This window comes from Chenopodium album, chromosome 1, assembly GCF_948465745.1.
Source record: "Chenopodium album chromosome 1, dcCheAlbu1.1, whole genome shotgun sequence".
Taxonomy (NCBI): domain Eukaryota; kingdom Viridiplantae; phylum Streptophyta; class Magnoliopsida; order Caryophyllales; family Amaranthaceae; genus Chenopodium; species Chenopodium album.
In genome coordinates, this window is record NC_137834.1 from 17767779 (window position 1) to 17774058 (window position 6280).

Below are 6280 nucleotides of genomic sequence, written 5' to 3' on the forward strand. Positions count from 1 at the left end.
AGAGGGACTGATAAGAGAGAAAGAGGTGTGACGGCTATTAGGTGAAACCCTAAAAAGCCAAGTATTGGGCTCTTATCATCAGTTGGGCCTGATACGTGTAATATAGTATTCGTAACAGGTAAAATAGTGTCCGTTACGAATAATTTTTTATTCGTAACGGACACTAATTTGTCTGTTACAAATACATATGTATACACCCCTTCACGATCCATGAAATCGCTAACTCCATAGTGGTCTAGAACCATGACTGGATATTCGGGGATGAAGGTACAAATCCAACCTAAAAGAGATTGGACCTTCCCTAAAAATAGGCTTCTACTTTATTCTTCTCATATTCATGTGCGCTTTCTGACTAACATGTGATCAATATATTAATCCTAAACCTGTTTATCTATGTTGGTTGAATATTAATGCACAAACAAACCTATTATTGGCGGTCACTTGAATTATAATCATATTAGCCTAAACAAGATTATTAATTATCTTATTAAGCGTGATTACAAGTACAAATTCCCTTTAATCCTGTAAGAGAGGGCATGATCAAGCAATAACAATATAATATAATATAATATCAAGCAACATATTGTAGGCATCGCTCGAAGTGCGCCTACGTTAAAAGCATGTGTGAATATGCTTGGCACTCTTAGGAAGTAGGAATTGACATATACAATTAGGGACAAGGAAAGTAGGGAGCCGCCAACAAGTTTTTAAGGAACTTGTAAACCGTTCACGGATCATTTAAGGCAACCACGAATAAAGGGACAACGATAGGCAACAACGATTGACCCGTGAAGGTTACACCCCATTCATAATCCATGAGATTACTAACTCCATATGGTTCGGAACCACGAAAGGAGGATCGGGGATGATGGTACGAAGTGAGTCATGGAGTCACATTCGCCCGTATTGGCCTCTACTCGATTCTTATAGTGAAAAGTGATTCCTGCGATCTCAATGGCATACAAACAAAGATTCAATTTGCTCCAAACTATTATTAAGCTAAATTGGTTGAATATTAATGCAACAAATAATTCTAAAATATTTGTGATCACTTGAATTAATTAACAAGATTAAAAAGGAACCTAAACCGGTTGTCCAAATTATCTTATTAGGCGTGATTTTCAATTACATATTCCCTTTAAACATGCAATATGGTGATCATAAATAATAATAGAATAACATCAATATTGGAAGCAATTTAAAAATAATAATGTTAGTCAAATCAAATATAAAATAACCTAATCATGATACTAGCAATAAGAAAATAAAATAAGAGTAATTAAATTAATTAATTACTCACATTCCGCCATTCCTTTAAATTGTTACATCATGAATAAACTCTTAGTAACTTCAATAAAAAATCTAAAGTAAATGGAAATTAAATTAAATTAAAAGTAGAGTTGATTTGGTCCAAACCCTCAGTTAATTCTACCTATCACGCCTTGGTTAAAGTATAGAACTTCAGGTATTGTATGGACTCCTTGGAGTGCTTAAAGGAAGAAATAGTGAAAGAATGGGGAGGCTAGTGTTTAGGTAAAGAAGGAGAAGAGAATTATTTGATGATCAAGTTTGTTGATTATTGGAAAAGGGGTGATATGACCTCTATTTATAGAGAAAAAAGAGAGGTCGAAAAAACAAGATAAGATCCGAATTAAATCGGAATAAAACTCGACAGACAGCAGTTTTTGCAGCTTTTGTTTTTATCATATCTTTTGATCCAGAAATCAGAATAAGATGAATAAGATATCGTTGGAAAGCTCTTGAAGTCTTCTTTCTAACCCAATTAAAATAAGATTAAAATATTTTATATAATAAAATATATGGCCGAAATAGTGAGACGATGTCAGTTTTGGATAGAGTTTGACATTTTATTCATATCTTTTCCGTTATAGCTCGGAATTGATATTATAATATATCATTGGAAAGATAATTTCAAGGGCTATCCAACCATATAAAATTTGGATAAAAAACTATGAGGAACAAAAATAATATCTGTCTATCTTTGAACGTCTTTCGATTCGGATAAAATTAGGATTTTCAAAAAGAAAAGTTTTATTCAATTTCAAATTCTTTAATCTTATCTTTTCAAAAAGGATGATTAAGATCTTTTAGAAACTTATAGAAGTTTCTAATTAATCCTATTTGGTTTAGGAATTGGATTAAATAATTTGGAGCCTCCACATGATCATTGGGTCGTAGGTAAGGTGGGCTTAGGTTCGGTTTGGGCTCAGTTTAATATTTTGGCCATAACTTATTCGTTATAACTCGGATTTGGGCTTATAATATATCGTTGGAAAGATCTTTTAAAGACCCATCCAACTATTCAATTAGTGGACCCATATAATGGACAAAAATAAACTGGATTAAACGTTTTTATAAAAAGGACACGAAATGAATGATTTTAAAGGACACGAAATGAATTATTTTGGGTTTAAAGGCACGAAAAAAGGAAAATAAGTTATGTTTTGGGGAAATGGGCTAGAAGTTGGTGTTGGGGTTTGGTGAGTCCGACTCACCGCGGAAACAAACCCAAAAACAAGACCGCACTCGCAATAAATAAAACCATAAACATAATTAAATTAATCACAAGATTAAGATAAGCTAATTACCTTTGATGCGTGCTTCGCTCCAAAATGAGCTCTTACTTGAAAGCTTCAAGTCCTGCTCACACGGAGACCTCCAACGAAGTCCACCCGCACCAACAAAACCGACTAGGTCCAATGTCTTGGGGTTAGCAAGACCCGACCAATAAAACCCGAGTAATTATATTGAGTTCAAAGGTTTTCACTAATTATGATGCCTTTTTCAACTCTTACTCAAGCCTCATTCCCAATGCCCATACTTGGGTATTTATAGGAAATGATGGGAGTATCATTTACTCTCCCATCAATGTAGGATAGTATGATTTTTCCATTTTATTTTAAAGCTAAAATAAAATTAATAATCAAGCTAGTAATAAATCAACAAGTGGCAAGCTCATGTGAGTGGTTAGGTGAGGACCACTTGGAGAAGGGGGGGGACCAAACTTGCTCCCCACTCCCTCTCCCATAACTGGCCACCTCACTCCACACACACTCAAGGACCACTAGCCACATGGCACCCACCCTTGGGCACCAAGGCAGCCAAGGTGGGCTGCCATGTGCTGCTGTCCGTGGCAGCCACGCCCAGCAAGCCCAGCAGGCCCAGCACTCGCATGCGGGCTGCCAGGCGCTGCTGGCCAGCAAGCCCAGCATGCTTGTGCGGGCTGCTGCTGGCCTTGTGCCTTGGCCAGCGCTGCTAGGCAGCAAGCAATGGCCTAGCCATCCTGCTGCTAGCTGTGGCGAGCTGGCGCGCCTAGCGTGCTAGCTACTGCAGCTTGTTGCGGCATGGCTTGCTAGCCATTGCGCGCACAAGGCTGTGCCTAGCATGCTAGCACGCACTAGGCAGCGCCTAGCCTTGCGATGCTAGCATGGGTGCGCTAGCACGCACCAGCCAGCCTAGGCTCGGCTTGGTGCGCATGCTAGCCACCATGCTAGGCCATACGCCCTTAGCACTCGGTTTGCTTGGGCATTCCGATGCTAGGGGTATTTTGGTCTTTTGTTGATTTATTACTATTTCTCGTCTCGTCTTTCACTATTTTTCGACTCGACTTCCGACGCTCGGTTTCGACGCTCTAAGCTCGAATTTCCGACGTCTAAATAAATATTACTCGGTCGGTTCGGTTTGTTGAATGCTTGGGTGTGACCCGAAGGGTTCAGTCAAGATTAAGCTGTAATATTAATTATTCATTAATATTACTGATCGGAAGCGGCCTCCACCCAGGCATTCCGATCACTTGACCTCACTGAATATATTAGCTTTCTAATAATTCTGAACCCACTAACGGAATAGTACACTTGTTCGAAGGACACCATTACTTTCAATCTCCCACTTGTCCTTCCGGACAAGTGCGCATTTTGTGTACAACCTTTTTCCTATGTCGCTTAATGTCTCTTCATGAACTATAAGGTAAGATTTATTTTGTCATCCTTATTACGTCCAGAAGTGTTTCCCGATTCCGAGTCCGACTGTCAATAAACAGATGATTTCTAAAATCCATCCGAGCACGGCAGTTTCGCTCTACGAGAGGCCTTGTATACAACAAAGACATCTTCCCTATTTTAGTAGGGGAACATTCCCAGTCTTGTAATGTAGCTCCTCTTACTGAGAGGACCTAGTCGCCCGAGTGTTGCCGTTATAATCCCCTATTACGGCAGACGTTTGACAACATCAAAGCGAACTAGTACTCAAACAAGAGAACTCACAATACTCATGGTCGAGGAAATAGGTTCCGATAGCCATAATGAGAAGTATACTTATGACAAATTTTTTAATTTCTTAAAGTATTCTCATAGGTCGATCCAGTATGGTTCTAAACCAATACCTGTGCAAATGATTTATAACAATCATGTCCTTGTAGCACATGAAACTGTGCTATAAATCAAACTACACACTAATCTCAATCGGTCATTAATCGTCCATCGTTTAAATGACCTTGATTAGGGATAATTTTCGATTATAATATTCAATGTTCACTTAATAGGTGTTTCCTTACCAAGACTGGTCTTGATACCCTATTTTGAATATTCTCATAATCGAATGGACTCATTATTTAATCCTAAACCACAATTAAATAGCATAACGGAGTAATAAAATATTGCATGAAATTTTATATTACTCCAAAACTTGAATGGTTTTCCTTAGCGTCTTACATTAATTTTTCTCAAAGTTAACTAAAACACTAAACAAGGAAATCAAAGCCAGTCTCCTACATGCTTGATTCCCATTGCCTCAACGTGCTTGTTGTGCTTCACTTGAGGCAAAGATTTAGTAAGTGGATCGGCTACATTGTCATCCGTTCCAACTTTGCAAATTCTGATTTCACCCTCTGATTTCCATTCTCGAATCATGTGAAATCGCCGCTTGACATGTTTGACCTTCTGATGTTCCCTAGGCTCTCTGGCCTGAGCAATAGCTCCATTGTTGTCACAATAGAGGGCTATTGGACCCTTTATAGAGGGTACAACATCAAATTCACCAACGAACTTACGAATCCAAACAGCCTCCTTAGCTGCTTCAGCAGCTGCTAAGTATTCGGCTTCAGTTGTAGAATCTGCAGTTGTACTCTACTTTGCGCTCTTCCAACTAAACGCCCCTCCATTTAGACATAACACATATCCAGATTGCGATTTGAAATCGTCTCTGTCTGTCTGGAAGCTTGCGTCGGTATAACCTTCCACAACTAAATCCTCTGCACCACCATACACCAGAAATTTATCCTTGTTCCTTTTCAGGTACTTTAGGATATTTTTTGCCGCAGTCCAATGCGCCTCTCCTGGGTCTGATTGGTAACGGCTCGTAGCACTCAAGGCATACGATACATCTGGCCTAGTACATATCATGGCATACATGATCGATCCAATAAGCGAAGCATATGGAATCTGATTCATTCTTACCCGCTCATCAAGTGTCTGTGGACACTGCTTCTTGCTTAGGGTTATGCCATGTGACATTGGCAGGTGACCTCTCTTGGCCTCCTCCATGCCAAATCGAGCAAGTACCTTATCAATATAAGTACTCTGACTCAATCCAATCATCCTTTTCGATCTATCCCTATAGATCTTGATGCCTAGTATGTACTGAGCCTCTCCCAAGTCTTTCATTAAGAAGCACTTTCCAAGCCAGGCCTTTACAGACTCTAACAGCGGAATGCTGTTTCCAATGACCAATATGTCATCGACATATAAGACTAGGAAGGCGATGTCACTCCCACTAACCTTCTTGTAAATACAAGATTCATCTGGATTCTTGATAAAACCAAACTTACTGATGGCTTCATCGAATCGCAGATTCCAACTTCTGCTTGCTTGCTTTAGTCCATAAATGGACTTCTTAAGCTTACAAACTTTCCTAGCATTGTTTTGGTTGACAAAACCTTCAGGCTGTGTCATATACACAGTTTCTTCCAAATAACCATTAAGGAAGGCGGTTTTGACGTCCATCTGCCATATTTCATAATTGTAATATGCAGCAATCGCTAGGAGGATCCGAACGGATTTAAGCATTGCGACTGGTGAAAAGGTTTCATCGTAATCAATACCATGAACTTGTCTGTAACCTTTTTCCACCAATCTAGCTTTGTAAATGAATACATTTCCATCTTTGTCGGTTTTCAACTTGAAAATCCACTTACATCCGATAGGTGTATAACCTTCGGGTAAGTCAACCAAGTCCCAGACTTGATTTTCAAACATGGAATCCA